This window comes from Octopus sinensis, linkage group LG5, assembly GCF_006345805.1.
Source record: "Octopus sinensis linkage group LG5, ASM634580v1, whole genome shotgun sequence".
NCBI classification, from domain to species: domain Eukaryota; kingdom Metazoa; phylum Mollusca; class Cephalopoda; order Octopoda; family Octopodidae; genus Octopus; species Octopus sinensis.
In genome coordinates, this window is record NC_043001.1 from 47178095 (window position 1) to 47196220 (window position 18126).

The 18126-nt window shown below is 39.6% G+C and overlaps 1 non-coding gene across 1 annotated transcript; it reads right to left on the reverse strand.

Annotated features, from left to right (window-relative positions):
* Nucleotides 1-11238: 11238 nt before the first annotated feature.
* Nucleotides 11239-11309, reverse strand: Trnag-gcc. Its single transcript has one exon. It is a non-coding gene; the product is annotated as a tRNA-Gly (tRNA).
* Between the last annotated feature and the right edge of the window lie 6817 nt (nucleotides 11310-18126).

Below are 18126 nucleotides of genomic sequence, written 5' to 3' on the forward strand. Positions count from 1 at the left end.
CTAAACCCTAATTATATAACGTATATATATATATATATATATATAGGTAGGTAGGTAAATGTATATGTGAATAAACAGATAGGTACATAGGTAATACGGACAGACAAGCACACATACACAAAAGGAGATGAACCAAACGCACACGCATCCACATGAAGACATGAAGACATACATCCATACATAATAGACTCACGTGCATAGTCACACAAACCAATACGTATAAAGACAAGGAGACAAAGGTACACACAAACATGAATATGCAGACTCTGCCTGTTGGCTCTTCTCCTGCAACTCAACTTGATTTCGAGCCGGGTCGACTGCTGCTGGAGAGGATCGACCAGGTAAAGGACCTGGGTATCTTGGTGGATTCTTCCTTTTCGCCTTTGGCCCAGTGCGTCCATGCTGCCAACAAAGCACGCGGAGTTCTGTTTTTGATTCGACGGTTATTCGGAATGCTCACAGCAGCCATATTCCTACCGCTCTATGTCACGCTGGTGAGACCCATATAGGAGTACGAGATTCAAGCCTCTTCTCCTTATCTCCTCAAAGACATACATCATCTCGAAAGAGTCCAGAAGCTGGCTACCCGCATGGTTATTGGTCTCAAGCATTTGTCTTATGAAGAAAGACTGATGACGCTCGACCTTTATTCTCTAGAAAAACGACAGCGCCGTGGTGATCTCATTCTTGCTCACAACATCATAAGCAGAAAGTGTAACCTCTTGAAAGAGTTGTTCTTCACTCCTGCTCCAGAGCGTCGGCTGTGGGGTCACTCCGAAAAGCTCTATCTGCAACGATTTCATCTCAATCGAAGGAGAGGGGCTTCTCCGTCCGGGTTGCGGATCCGTGGAATAAGCTGCCGGACGAGATAGTGAAGATGCCGACAACCGCTCGGTTCAAAGTCTCTCTTGACCAGAAATGGCCTGAACTCTTTGCATGAACACCATCCCTGTACATAACTCCATGTCCCCCTACATGGCCTTGCTTTTTGCTTTTTGAGCCAAAATATTAACTTAACTAACTTAACATGCGTACATACATGCATACATATATGCATACACACATACATACATGCATACATACACATGTGCATACACATGCACGCTGACGCATACATGCGACCAAACAGATAGTCAACATCCATTGAGAAGGTTGCAAAAAGCAACGAAAATTTTGGAAGAAAAAATATAAATAATTAATGAGTGGAAATCGAACCGGTGAGTGTGTTAGATAATAAGGCATCAAGACAATATGACTCTCCCCAGACACAACAAACTATTACTACTCCTCTCGATTCAGCTAACAACAGAGCCTTCTACATAATATCTGCTGGAAATAGTTGTGAAATTTCCCTTCCTCATTCATATTTCACCAGCTTAGCAGCCAAAATCTTGATCAAATCACATCCGATTGCCTTTACAAACTGAAAGGATAAACTTACTGCAGTCTCAGATATTCTTAGAACTATAGGATGGTCACGCGTGGAATGCCTTTTATCATAGGTTTGCTTGCTTAGAGTTGGCATGGAAGCTAAACCACAATTTTTTCCCTTTTTTGATAACGTTGATTATGCTCAAGGTTTTCTAATCACGGAATAAATGCTATTTGATGATGTTCTGAGATAATGTGATAAGATACACTAATCACGAGAAGAAGAAAGAATGCAATTTATTTTTCTTATCTTATTATTATATTATTATTATTATTATTATTATTATTATTATTATTATTATCATTATCATTATTATTATTATTGAGTGAGAGAGCAGTGCATGCCATCAAAGTGATACTGGGGTGCAAATATACGAAGCCCAGTATACCCACCATGACTACCCGTCTGTAAAGGCCACACGAGGCGCATGCATCACAATCACATATGCCCTACATGGTGATCTCATATCAAGATAAACATCACATGATCTTGCAGGTGGAGCCCAGTTAGAATTTTCTTCAGTTCGAGTAACCCATCCTGCTCAAGAGGTCCCTGAATAAGGGTCGTTTAAGGATGCTGTGCATCTCTGATCACGAGCAGAAACAGTGGTGGAGCAATAATTTTTGGGGATGTAATAATTGTTTTACATTTTTTGTGAGGACATTTCATTCATTTTTCCTATTCTAAAAAATATCGGAATACGAAGAAATAATAATAATAATCAACTAAGAGCAGCGTCCGAAAACAAACGCAGCCGAAGGTGAAATAAATTTCTCGCCAAAGAGAAAAATAATTTCCTCTTGTTACTATGACGTCAGTAATAAATGCAAAAGTACTAGCAGCAACGATAATGATGAAGATGACTATAGCAACAATGTGAACAGCAGCAACAGCAGCAACAGCACCACCACCACCACCACCACACCACCACCACAAACGGCAGAAACAACAACAATAACTGCAACTGTATCAACAACATCAGCAACAAGATCGAAAACAAAAAATGTAACATGAACAAGATTGAAAACAACAACAACAGTGATAACTGTGTGGAAAACAACAACGACAACACCACCAGCAACAACAACAGTAATAATAACACAATGAACCTCAACAAAGCTACTTCCTTTTCTGCAACCGTTAGCAATTGGACTATTTTTTTCAGCGGATGACTTAAAAAATAAGGCACTGAAATACATGAGTGACATTATGAAACCAAGTGTTATGTGCCTTGGTGAGGAGGAGAAATAAACCTCCGAAAGACGAACAATTGTTTATAAATGTGTTTCTCGCAAGGAGAGGAAACTTAAATTTCCTACTCCGACAGAGACTGAAAAATGCCTCGAAGATGTGTGGCCCTCAATGCTACACATACAGAAAAGTAAACAATATAGAGATTGGGCTGCGATGTAGCAGTGTTATTCCGAAAATCCTTAGGTCTCAAAGTAAGGGCCATCTTCTTGGACTCGGACGGTAGGTTGGTGGTCCTAGATGTGAATGGCGGTGAAGGTAGTACCTTTAGATTGGTGGCCGTGTATGCTCCGACAGGGGCTAGGAGGCAAGATTTTTCAGGTGTCTAGAAATATTTCTGGGACAGAAATAGTATTTTGTATGTGCGGAAGGACTGTGTAGGTTTAGTACATAGAAGAAGAGTGTGTAAAAGACTCGAAAACCTGCTCAGAAACTTCCAGGTTTCTGACAAGTATCAATTGGGTTTCCCTGATGTGCCAGTGTGGACATGGAGCAATCACAATGGGTCATCCAGATCGTATCTAGATAGAATATTTGAGAAGCCAGCGGATAAGGTTAGTATAGGGTGTCCGCAATTCAAATTGATCGGCCACACAGACCACAAATTTGTGATCTGCACAGCCGATTTAGATAGGACGGGTTGACAGGGATCCGGTTACTGGAAGTCGAACGCGTCCTTTCCGGCGCGCAATGACTACAGTGACCAGATTAGCGAAGTAATTAAGCGGCAGTTGACGGGGCAATCGTCAACAACCGGTGGTGGATAGCCCTGAAGAGGGCGATTAGAGCAGAATCAATAGAGTTTAGCAAAGAGTTAGCGATAGAAAGAAACTGATTAGTGGGAGTACTAGTTAGCAAACTAGAAGAGGCAATTAGTAAAGGCATCGCGACTGACGTGTTAGCGGCGAGAATGACTCTTGACCATTTCTTTGAGGCGAAACATGAAGGTTGCGTTGTCAGAGCTAAGGCTTGTGCGCTAAAACATGAGGGCTCGAACGGTGGAGACGTGACGTGGTCTTTCATAGATCAGGACGGGTGCGTGTTACATTGTTCTGAGCAGATGTGTGTTGCTTTTCAGCAGCACTTAGCGCAACTATATGGAGGGGTCGATGGGTCAACGATGGCAGCGGACTTTAGTTCGTACCTAGATGACCTGCCGCGGCTCTCGGCAGCGGACGCGAGGTTATGCGAAAAGCCGATAACGACAACTGAAATACGAGAGGCGATGAGCGTTTGCACAAGTCGCAAATCGCCAGCTTTAGAATCCTATGTATTCATGTCAGATTTGCCTTATGAATCCTATGTATTCATGTCAGATTTGTTTGACGACTTCTTGGCAGACGATTACCGTAACTGGCAACAGAACGGGAAAATTCTCAGGGCTGTTGGTCGGGGTGTGGTGATACCGCTGAAGAAGGACGCCGACAGTGGGGACATGATAGGGAATTTTCGGCCCTTAACTCTGCTAGACACAGAGCTTAAGATTTTAGCGATAAGGTTGGCGCTTGTGGTCCGTAGTTTAGTAGGGGAAGCACAAACGTGCGTAATCATGAACAGGTCTATCCGCGACAACCTCCACCTTATGCGATACATCATAGAGAAGGCTGGGACTAAAGCTGGCTTCGGTGGGGTCCTGATCAATCTGGATCAATCAAAAGCATTCGATAGGGTCGACCATCGCTACCTAGAATGCCGTCTTTATAGCGGCCGGTGCGTGCTGGCTCTCGTGCCACTGCTACGGAAGTTGGAACAATTGAGGGGGGCATCCCATTCGAACTGGGACTTGGAAGAGCAGTGTCTGCATACACGGACGTCACCGTCATGATGTCGGACGCCTTCGAGACGGTCGGCTCCACTCGAGAAGAATATGAGTCGGTTGCAGGGGCTAAACTCAATGCCAAGAAGTCGGTGGGCTTGCGACTGGGCACCTCTAGAGACAGGTCGATGCCGTCAGATGGCGTCGTCGGACGCTGGACTGATGGACCAGTTAAACTGCTTGGGGTCTGGTTTGGTCTCGAACTCCAGGTGGATAAGAACTAGGATGAGGTGACGAACTGGGTGGCCAGTCTTACCCAGAAATGGGCTGAGAGGAAACTGTCCTTGAAAGGTCGGGCAGAGGTAGCGAATGCCTACATCGCCACCGTTATCATCTATCGTCTGACCGTCGTGCTTTGCCTCAGTTATTGTTTGATCAAATTGGAGCATCTCTTGTTCATGTTCTTGTGAAAGGGACGCGTTCCAATGGTCAGGCTGTCAATCTGCTGTTAGCTCTCTCTGAGTGGCGGCTGAGGCATGCCGTGGCTTTTGATGGGCAAATATGCGCTTAGGTTGTGCCACCTGCATCGATTTCTAAGAGGTGAACGTGTGTGGGTTCTGTTTGTGAGGCACGTATTTCTGCAACTCGTCTCTTTGACAGAACTGCAGTCCTGGGTAAAGGATGACTAAGACTGGGCACTTGGCACTTAGAATGTCGTCAGGTGCTCACTGTCCTCTACCAGTCAGGCAATTGGGTCGGTGGATGTTCCACTTTAGCTATTTATAGAAGATGAGTGGCGGGAAAGTGCGACGACATCCTAGGAGAGACACTGGGTGTTGACGAAGATGAACTGACTAGCCTGTTCCGGAGGACTTTCAAGTTGGGGACTATTATGGATGATTTCCAGATGTCTTTGACTTGGCAGTGCTACCGGGGGACGCTACCGGTTCGAGATAAACTCTAGAGGCACGGATGTATTGTCAGACGGGCTTGTCCGAGATGCGCACAGAGCGATGAAACCGTTCTGCATGCACTTGTTCAGTGTCCGGGCATTGCTAACTTGTGGAGTTATGTCGAACAGTTTCTGTTACGTATGGGGCGGATCTGTCTGTCGTCCGAATTCATAGTGCAGATTGCCCCGCCACCCTCCTTTAATCAGACCGGCAAGGCAGTTTTCCTTTGCCTGGTTGCTGCGGCGAAAGAGATTGTCTGGTGGACGAGGCTGAAAGGAATGAGGACAGAGACATTCCTCTTTGGTAAAGCCCTCATCGATTTTTTCAACTTTCACTTCAAAAGGAAAATGAGAGTAGAAAGGGAGGTGCTGTCCTCAAGTGAATTTATGAAAAGGTGGGTGAAAGTTGCGAAAATGGTTAGAGTGGATTGTACCACTCTCAGCGTAGACCTGTGAGTCGGAGGAAAGGAGTTGAAAAATGTATTTGTCCGTGGTATTCAGAGTGATTTTGGATGGTGGGGTTCGTCGATCATCCCTAGCGATCCTCCTGTATCAGGAGCCCCCGCCATCACATTTTTCTCTCCTAATTGCTGTATACTGTGTATACTTCACTTCTTTTAATGTATACTGTGTATACCCCATTTAAAAAATTATTATATCATTCTATTATATGTACCCCCACCCCAATTTATGTCTGTCTTTGTATTTTTCCCCTCATCCTTCGCCCTGGTGGCAAATAAAAGAAATTATTATTTTTAACAGGCGCGGGAGTGGCTGTGTGGTAAGTAGCTTGCTTACCAACCACACGGTCCCGGGTTCAGTTCCACTGCGTAGCACTTTGGGTAAGTGTCTTCTACTATAGTCTCGGGCCGACCAAAGCCTTGTGAGTGGAGTTGGTAGACGGAAACTGGAAGTAGCTTGTCGTATATATATATATATATATATATATATATATATATATATTTATATATATGTATACGTTTGTGTCTGTGTTTGTCCCCCTACCATCGCTTGACAAGTGATCTTGGTGTGTTTACATCCCCTTAACTTAGCGGTTCGGCAAAAAAGTCCGATAGGTTTACAAAGAATAAGTGCTGGTGGCGATTTTCTTGACTAAAGGTGGTGCTCCAGCATGGCCACAGTCAAATGACTGAAACAAGTAAAAGAGTAAAAGAATTTTCCAATGACACCAAAGCATAAAAGTGTTGACAAATGACAGGGGAAATAACTCTTTAGCATACATGATTTAATTTGATATTTAATATGTATATAAAAAAATCTTAAAATGTTTTGCTATCTTGTCTAAATAAAGTATTGTTAATTACAGTTGGAATACCATTGATCTTAGTAGGTCTTCAAGATCAAGTTCGATTCAATAGTTAAGGAGTTCGCTTTAAAATCACGAACACACGAGTTCATTTGTTTTTCGGGCCATTTGGACAAGTTTTCCTATCGTTGCATATAACGTTCTTCAAGCCTTGCGAGTGAAATTAAGATATAACTATGGACAAATCAAGTAATTTCGGTTGGAGATCACAAACTGAAACGAAAAGTACATAAAATGAAAGCGAAACATCGAGTGAAAGACGGTCATCTATACATACATGTATATACTTATGTATGTATGTATGTATGTATGTATGTATGTATGTATGTATGTATGTATGTATGTATGTGTGTGTGTGTGTGTGTATGTGTGTATGTGTGTGTGTGTGTATGTATGTATGTATGTATGTATGTATGTATGTGTGTGTGTGTGTGTGTGTGTTGTGTGTGTGTGTGTGTGTGTGTGTGTGTGTGTATGTATGTATGTTACTCAGAGTTTCATGGTCCCGTTCGTCAGGCAGTTGTGATCAAATTGTGTGTGGCTCTGTGTCTTCCCGACCACCACTTGAAAACCGGTGCTGGTGTGTTTATGTCTCCGTAACTTAGTGGTTCGGCATAAGAGACCGATAGAATAAGTACCAGGCTTTAAAATGATAAGTACTGATGACAGAAACAAATAAAAAACAAAAAGGAAAAAAGAATAATTTAGCAAAGTTAATAGGAAAATATTGGTAAAAAAGTAAAGTTTTGTTAGAAAAATCAGAACACTTGCACATAGGCTCCATTGGTTGTAGGCAGCACGTCTAGATGAAGCTCAATTTCTGGCCAAGTGTGTTGGAGCAACTTCTCATCAATGTTAGATATGGCTTGATGTATTTTTCCATGAGATCATTGAGGTCTTGAACTTTAATAACGATCTATGTTGTTTATAACAAAGAAAAAGGAAAAAAAAAAAAGAAAAGAAAAGAGAGATAAGGAAAAGAAATAAATAAAAAAAGAGAGGGTAGGTAAAGCAGTAGGAGATGGAGGGGGAGGAGGGCGATGGTTTAGAACAAATGGTGTGGTCAGCTGTGCTCCGCAGTAATGACTTCGATAGCGTTGCCGCGGAGAATATCCTGCGACACTTTCTGCAGTCGCCACTCCATCTCGCGGGGTTCATTTCTGCAACGGGTCGCCGTTATCCCTATTGAACTTTTGGACGCCAAGCCATATCCAACATTGATGAGGGCGTACTCTTACGTATATGGTCAGAAATTGAATATTGTCTAGACATGGTGCGTACAACCAATGGAGCCTTACGTGGAAGCTTTCTGATGTTTCAGTTAAACTCTGCTGAGTTGTTATTTTTTTTTCGTGAACTTTTCAAGTTGTAAAGGTAATTTATGGACACCCTGTATATTGTACTCTCGAGCTTGCTCCTATTCTCACCAACCAATTCAATCTTTTTCTTTCTGCGGAGAATTTACATTCACTACTATTCCGTAGCACTCAGTTCCGATATTTCAAAAGATGTGGAGACGACCTTGAACGATTATATATCAACATAAATCTCTCTCCTCTTATTGACTACCAGCATATTTTACATAGTCAGACTGTTCTATCAGAGACATACTTTCCTACGTCATAATCAGTGGCCTCCCATCGTTAGATATTTATCGAAAGCAATCTTGTTGCACTTATCATCAGAAAGTCTCTCGACCCTGTCTGACATAACAACCTCCAAGCAAATTTGCTTGATAAATATCTTCTGATTTATCTGCTTTGTTTCCAAGGACACAACATACTGTTTCATTTGCTGTTGGGAGGGCAATGTCTTCTCCAAATAGTTTAAGCTTTCATTGCTGTGTGGTTATGAAGTTCGAAACCACGTGGTTTCTGATTCAGTCCCATTGCACGGTACCTTGGACAAATGCTTTCTACTATGGATCCAAACCAACCTATCAATGCCTTGTTAGTGAATATGGTAAACAGAAACTTTGAGGAAGCCCGTCATATATATATATATATATATATATATATATATATATATATATATATATATATATATATATATATATATATATATATATATATAATAGATATATATATATATATATATATACACGTAAAATATATAGGGTAGCGAGTTTTTTTAGAAATTTCACTACCAGTGGCCTAGCACAAAAAGTCAACAGGCAACATATTCTCAATATAAAATAGTGTACATTTAAACACAAGAGAAACTACCTTTAATAGGCAGCTTTACACGCTAGAAGAAGTAGTCAAAACGACCAAAACCACATTTTAAGAGCAATTTGGAAGGAATGAGAAATAACTTTTACCTTGTTATTTTTTTACGGTCATACCTAGATTTCGAATTTTATTTAACAAATAAAATAATTTGCTAGGCGAAATTCTCATCAGTGACTACACCATAACATTAACATATAATTTAGAGACAAATAACACGTGTCTCATCATTATATATTATAATTTTTCAAAAGTAATCTCCCCACAAAAATACGAAGAAAAAAACACAAGAAGAAAACAACAACAACGAGAGAATGTGGTACATGCAAAGTATTAACAGGGAAGGAAAGAAAGTTAGTTTTACGTTTCAAACAAAGCTCTCCTTATTTTAATCGATCCCGAGAGGATGAAAAGCAAAGCCTGAAATTTTGGGCGAGGGGACAAGTCGATTTCATTGCCTCTACCTGCTCCCGTGTTCGGTTAGTACTTGTTTTATCAACTCCGAAGGGACGAAAGGCAAAATCGACATCGGCAGGATTTGAACTCAGAACATAACGAGCCGGAAGGTATGCCGCTAAGCATTTTGTCCGGCTGGTAACTATGCTGCCAGATAAAATAATGAAAGTAATTGACATATGTTAATGTTCTATCTGAGGAATTTTACAGAGCTAACTTGAAGGCGACAAGCTGGCAGAATCATTAGCACATTGGGCAAATGCTTAGCGGCATTTCATTCGTCTTTATGTTCTGAGTTCAAATTCTGTCGAGGTCGCCTTTGCCTTTCTTCCTTTCCGGAGTCTTAGTTGAGCACTGAGGTCAATGTAAACCAGGCACATACCGTCAGTAACTACTCAGGGTAGGCAGTTGGTGACCTTTATGTAGTGAAAAACACACACACACACACAAAGAAAAAATAAAGCGAAACACAGGCGCGCGACTGAGTTGTAGGCAGATTTCTTCTACCTTTATATCACGTAAAAAAAAACGTTGTTGTAGGAGTGGATACAGCACACATGTACTGCAGCATTACTATGTGTAGCTTAAATACTGAGATTGAAAAGCAGGGACGAATTATGCTTACCTAATCTATATATATAATATATATATATATATATAATAGATATATATATATATATATTGCATTTTATACATCGTAATCTGAGTAACCTTCATAATATTATATGAATTAGATGCTTATTTTGCCATGAAAGGAAAATGTTGCTATCGATCTATTTTATCCAAGGTAGGCACTGCCTACCTAGACGGTACGTCCCTGATGTAAACGAACTTGCTGGCCTTGTGCCAAAATTTGAAACCATTATCACGTAGCCAACTTTGCTCAGAAATAACGCTAATGCATGCTTAATCCTTGTAGACGTCCGATACACCTGGCAACGTTAAGCTAATGCTACACAATGGTTATATAGTCACATGCTAGGAGTTTTTTGTTTGAAGTTAGCGGGTATTGATTTCCCCTTTATAACTGGGTAGCGCATCAATTGATTTAAAATGCAGTCGTGTGACCTTGAATAAACAAGGACAGACAAACGGATTAAGTCGATTATATCGACTCCAGTGCGTAACTGGTACTTATTTAATCGATCCCAAAAGGATGAAAGGCAAAGTCGACCTCGGCGGAATTCGAACTCAGAACGTAGCGGCAGACGAAATATCGCAAAGCATTTCGCCCGGCGTGCAAACGTTTCTGCCATCTCACCGCGTTTATAAAGTTTATATACCACTTGGAAAAAAATGAGGTTGTTGCTATGAGGTTGTTACGTTACACAGTTACACTTCTTCACCTCTATGTACCCCTTGAAAAGTGCAAATAAAGATATGGGGTATTTGTTTCAGATATTGAGAAGATATAGTTTTAGTAGTCTCTCTTACATGTTAGAAATATCAGTTACATATTTCCTAGAACCGTTAGCACACCGGGCGAAATGCGTAGCCGTATTTCGTCTGCCGTTATGTTCTGGGTTCAAATTCCGCCGAGGTCCACTTTGCCTTTCATCCTTTCGGGGTCGATAAATTAAGTACCAGTTACGCACTGGGGTCGATATAATCGACTTAATACCTATGTCTGTCCCTTCTGTGTTTAGACCCTTGTGGGCAGTAAAGAAATACCTAATAAATATCCTGAACTAAACAATAACTTGTTGATAAATGTTGTGATGGGTTCCCTATAAATAAGAAAAGAAAGTTAGAAGAAAATGAGACAAACAAGTCTGGAATATCTCTCATCATAGAACTGAAAAGAACTTAAAATAATATAATCAAAATAAATATCTTTGCATCGGCCGGGAATCGAACCCGGGCCGCCCGCGTGGCAGGCGAGCATTCTACCACTGAACCACCGATGCACACATTAGAACTGTCTCTAAAAATAACTATTGAATTAACATAAGAAACTACCCTTATCAAGAATTAATTATATTTTAATATTATATACATATATATCATTAACTGCTACTTTTTCCAGTTTCAAAAGATCTACTGATAACGGTTTACTTGCAGTAGGAGTAATAATATTGTTCTTCGAGGTAATTGTAATAGTAGCTTTCACAAGAATTACGCTGGAAGAAAAGTGTCTACCTCAGCGATTTTAAAACATGTCTCTACATTCAGAATTTTTTCTGTATCTCTCTCAGATACATTACACTGTGTAAAAGAAATTTAAATGCTCTCTCTCTCTGTGCTTCTCTGTGTGTGCCCCTCTCTCTGTTTAAATTTTCAATTGGCAGAAAAGTTACAAAAGCGACACAAGGCCTGTGAGTTTCGTGCACGGCATCTATCTATCTATCTATCTATCTATCTATCTATCTATCTATCTATCTATCTATCTATCTGCCTGCCTGTCTGTCTGTCTGTCTGTCTGTCAGTCTGTCTGTCTGTCTGTCTGTCTATCTATCTATCTGTCTGTCTGTCTGTCTGTTTATCTGTCTGTCTGTTTATCTGTCTGTCTGTCTGTCTATCTATCTATCTATCTATCTATCTATCTATCTATCTATCTATCTATCTATCTGTCTGTCTGTCTGTCTGTCTGTCTCTCTGTCTGTCTCTGTCTGTCTGTTTATTTGTCTGTCTATCTGTCTGTCTGTCTATCTATATCTATCTATCTATCTATCTATCTATCTATCTATCTATCTGTCTGTCTGTTTATCTGTCTCTCTGCCAATGATACATGTATAGCCATCCATGCATAAATACATGTATATATATATACATACACGCATACATACATACACTTACATTTCCTACATACATATACATACATCCAAATCGTACATACATACATGCATACATGCATACATACATACATACATACATACATACATACATACTACATACATACATACATACATACATACATACATATAAACACAATTACACTTACAAACGTCCATCCATCAATCCACCCAGCTGTCCGTCCACCCACCCACACACACACACACACACTCATTGTATACGAAATTTAATAGTTGCAAAAAAAAAAAAAAGCGGCGATCTTTCGTCTCTAGTAGACCTTTCCGTCGATTTCCGTAAAAAAATTTTTTTTTTTACATATGGGCTTGCGGGAACTTTTGAAGTAATATACATACATATACACATACACCGAGTAAAAAATTTCAGTTATCTCTTTCTTTCACACATTACTCTGTCTCTTCACACACACTAACAGAAGCACTTCACTTACACAACATACTTTCTGTCTCCCACACCCCATCAAACACACACACACACACACGCACACACACACATGTACATCAATGCTCCCATGCACGGTAACTTCAAAAGAACTTCCCTCGTCATACAATCGCTTTCTCTTAGTCTCTTTCGCTCTCATTACTTCAAAAATTCCCGCAAGCCCATATGTAAAAAAAAAAATTTTTTTACGGAAATCGACGGAAAGGTCTACTAGAGACGAAAGATTGCCAAAAAAGCAATATTTCAAAATAGAAAATAACACCTGATTCATTTGCGCAGCGTGGGTGCATGGCTGTGCAAAACGCGCGGATGCGCTCATATATGTGTTTCTCATTGTCCTTTAAAAGCGAGTTCCACCGTGACTGTCTCGTCTTTTTTTTAATGTGTTCCAACTGTGACCATCCTGTCATTTTTAAAAAGCGTTCCACCCATGACCACCCCGCCTTTTTCAAGAACATTTCATCTGTGTGTGAAAATCTCGTATTCTAATCGTGACCACCTCATCTTTTTATAAGTCGAATTTCCGTGTCAACGCAGGGCCTCCGAAGAAAATTTTGTGAGGCAGAATAAGACTGTATTCAGGCGAGCATTCTGCTGCCTAAGGTATAACCTGCTAGAAATAGCAACCAAATATCACCTATATCACATCATGCCATCTTAAAAATAGGAATGAAGGGTAAAACCCAACTAGGACTAAACCTAGAAAAAGAAACACGCGAAAAAATTTCTCGAGGACGAAACCCCCACCCCAGACAAAAAAAAAAAAAAAAAACAAAGCAAAAAAAAAACAAGCTATTTTTAAATCCTAATTTTCATTCTTATTATTTGTAGTTTATGCTTAGTGACATTTACTCTGACCTAACGTTCTGAGTTCAAATTCTGCCAAAGTTGACTTAGCCTTTCATCCTTTGGGGGGGGGGGGTGATGATGAAATAAGTACCAGTTGAGCACTGGGATTGATGTAATCCATTTACTCCCTCCCTGCAAATTTCAGGCCTTGCACCTATAGTAGAAAGGATTATTTGTAGTTTATGAACACTTCTCTGAGATGTAAAATATTACATTAATTTGGCAATCTTTCGTCTCTAGTAGACCTTTCCGTCGATTTCCGTAAAAATTTTTTTTTTTTTTACATATGGGCTTGCGGGAACTTTTGAAGAAATATACATACATATACACATACACCGAGTAAAAAATTTCAGTTATCTCTTTCTTTCACACATTACTCTGTCTCTTCACACACACTAACAGAAGCACTTCACTTACACAACATACTGTCTGTCTCCCACACCCCCATCAAACACACACACACACACATGTACATCAATGCTTCCCATGCACAGTAACTTCAAAAGAACTTCCCTCGTCATACAATCGCTTTCTCTTAGTCTCTTTCGCTCTCATTACTTCAAAAGTTCCCGCAAGCCCATATGTAAAAAAAAAAAAAAAATTTACGGAAATCGACGGAAAGGTGTACTAGAGACGAAAGATTGCCCATTAATTATATAATAACACCAATCATAAATATGAGCGTAATAAAAAGAACATAATATGGTATTTTTGAAAAATTAAAGCAAACACAATATTGAAAACCTCATTAAATGTTGAGGTTTCTTTAAAGTTAAGTTCATTTTGCTACAATCTGATATTGTACCCTATGCCATTCAGAAATTCCTCTAGGGTCTTTCTCTCATTCACATAGTCTGGACCCCTAAAAATAGACAGGCATTGATGTATGGTAAAGAAGTTAGTTTAGCAACCACGTGGTTTGGGGCTCAGTCCCACCGTATGACACATTAAGGCATCCGAAGTTTGAAAGTGTTTAGTTACAAAAAATTAATTTCCAGATCTGCTGTTCAAAGGGAAAAGATCCTTATTTCCTTTCCCCGTAGGGGAGGGTATAGGGGGGGGGGACCACAGACAATAATAACAAAACAATTTTTCTAATAGATAGCAAGAATTTTTGACACACCTTTGAATAATGAACACACTCCCAGACACCAAGTGACTAACTGATTTTTGCTTGGGGGTTCTTGTTTTTATTACTATCCAGAAGGGTAGACATATCATTGAGAACAATAGATTTAGTTGGTGGTCTTGTTATCTTAATTCTAGCTTTTGGTGAAATAGAAGAGGTTTGAAAGGTCAATTGGTGAAGACATTATTTTGGCCTAGCAAAAGTAAGACTGCTGTCACAGAAAAACTATTGTTCTACTGTGAGAAAAGTTCTGTTGAAGTGTTAATTTAAATTTGGCTATAGTGGATCGAATCCACTTCCTGCCTGCAAGATCCACTACACATAGGTCAGATGGAGTTTATTGAGGCAAATATTCTATATCTTGATGCCATTCCTGTTGCCAGCCTTCACCAATAATGGAAATGAATGGCAATTCTTGTATGACAGGGATAATCATTTACAACTTTCACATGATGTCAAGGAAAGGAGATACCACACACACACACACATGCATATGCACACAAACACGCATATGCACACGCACACCCACCCACACATATACGTCTGCCTGTCTATCTTCCTTTCTTTCTCTCTCTCTCTATCTATCTATCTATCTCTCTCTCTTTCTTTCTTTCCATCCATCTAGCCTTTCTTTCTCTCTTTCTGTCTATCTATCTCTCTATCTGTCTGTATGTCTGTCTGTCTGTCTATCTATCTATCTATCTATCTATCTATCTATCTATCTATCTATCTATCTATCTTTCTTTCTGTGTGTGTGTACAGTCACATCTCAACATTCAATTTATTATGTTTACAGGAACCAAATGGAGTTCATTGAGGCAGATTTTCTATAGCCAGATGGCTTTCCTCTCACCGACCCATGCCTGTTACCTACAAAGGTAATGCTTTCTCTTGGCCAGACATGTTTTTCACAGAAGATTGTAAATGAACAAGGCTGATTTACAACCATCATCGTCTGACGCATGGAAAAATAAATATTAAAACTATGATGATGATAGTTGAAAGGCAGGTATATGTTTGTGTGTGTGTGTGTGTGAATGTGTGTATGTGAGAAAGAGAGAGAAAGAGAGAGAGGGAGAGGGAGTGGGAGAGACATAGAGAGTGAGAGGTGAGAGATTAAGAGAAGATAAATTTGACTTGGAGATTTAGATATGCATTGGAGGTGCTTCTACTGTTAAGAGTCATGACTTTGGAAGATGAAACATCTATAGACAATTATGGGGTGTGCACACACACATATACATGTCTATATATCAACATTTTCATCATCATCATCATCATCGTCTTTTAACGTCTACTTTCTCTACGGGTATGAGTTGGACAGGCGACGAGCTGGTATTTCGTCTGCCGTTACGTTGTGAGTTCAAATTCCGCCGAGGTCGACTTTGCCTTTCATCCTATCGAGGTCGATAAATTAAGTACCAGTTACGCACTGGGGTCGATATAATCGACTTAATACCTACGTCTGTCCTTGTTTGTCCTCTCTATGTTTAGCCCCTTGTGGGTAATAAAGAAATAGGTATGAGTTGGACAGTTTGACTGTGGACTGGAAAGCCAGAAGGCTGCACCAGGATCCAAACTTACCTGGCAAAGTTTCTACAGATGAATGCACTTCCTAACGCTGACTACTCTGAGAGTGTAGTGAGTGCTTTTTATGTGCCGCTGGCACGGAAGCCAGTTAGACTGCACTGGCAATGATCATACTCAACTGGAGCTTCCCATGTGCCACCAGCACAGGACCACTCAGGCAGTACTGGCTTTGACCATTCTTAAAGGTCCCTCCTACATGCCACCGGCCCGGGTGCCAACCAGGTGGTACTGCACTCAGCCATGACAATGACTTCACCTGACTCAACAGGTCCTTACAAGCGCAGTTTATTGTCCAATGATTGAAGAGCACTCTTAAATGGGCTGGACATGCTGCAATGGCACAGACCACAGCTACAGTCTCACTTCGCTTGCTGGGTCTTCTCATGCACAACACATTTCCAAAAGGTTTTGGTGACATGCCATTGCTTCTGTGGGGCCTAACATTCGAAGATCATACATATATTATATATATATATATATATATATATATATATATATATGCATAAATATATATATGCATAAATATATATATATGCATAAATATATATACAAATATATATACAAATATATATACATACATATAGTTACAAATTGAGATAGGGGTTGTAAATGCAACCCTCCATGGGATAACATATATCCAAAATACTGCTAGTGAAGTACCCAACAAAGTTAATACATAAATGTTAATGATTGCGATGCAATCAATTCATTTATTGTATTATATGGGCAAAGGTAAAATGATTTACCACAAATTACTAATACAAGATAAGAAAATGGAGAAATACATCTAAATCAATTGATTTAGATGTATTTCTCCATTTTCTTATCTTGTATACATACATACATATATATATATATAATATATGTATGTATGTATGTATGTATATATGTATGTATATATATATATGTACATATGTATATATATATATGTGTGTGTATATATATATATGTGTGTGTGTGTATATATATATGTATGTATATATATAATATATATATATATATGTGTGTGTGTGTGTATATATATGTATATGTGTATGTATATATATGTATATATATATATATATATATATAATATATATATATATATATACAAATTGATATAGGGGTTGTAAATGCAACCCTCCATGGGATATACATATACATATTATATATACATACACATACATATATGTATTATATATACATACATATACATATGTCTGTATGAGTTAGAGGTTAAGAAACCATCTAAGGGTTATTAAAATCCAATATACTACTGGATGTGTACCTACATATTTTTAACCAAGTGCTTTCTATTGCATGGCAATATTGCATTTGAATACTATGTATGGGTGGGGGCAAATTGGAAATTTACCCAAGGTTTATAAGGAAGGCAATGAGGAAGACAGCAGAACCACCAGCAATGAGGATGAGAAAGATGATTTCTTCAGCAACATCACTCAATTCTGGGAGAGCAGGAGCCACAGGTCACTGAAATCCAAGGTGGAGAACTTGGTGAAGAACTGGCTAGAGGCTTTCTTGAAGGAGGTCCTGACTGAAGTTGCCTTTTTGGGTGAGCAGGTCTTGATCGACCTGTTCACCAAGTATAACACCGCCATACATCCAGTGCTGCAGTTGAGTGCCTATTCACTATAGGTAATGGTATTTTGAGGGCCAAGAGAGCCACCCTGTCAGATGGTAACTTTGAGCCGCTGATGTTTATGAAGGGCAAAAGGCCCAGCCAGAGTAGTACATCCTGATCATCATCTGATCTTGGCATGCTACACTTTTTTGAAAAGCTCTATGTCTAAGCTACAACATGAAAGTGTCAGCCCTCTAGGTCGGTTTTTAAGGGTTTTTGAGCCAAAAATCCAAACCGAAGCTAAATTCATATGATAAAAGTTAGTGGTTATCAGTAAGTATTA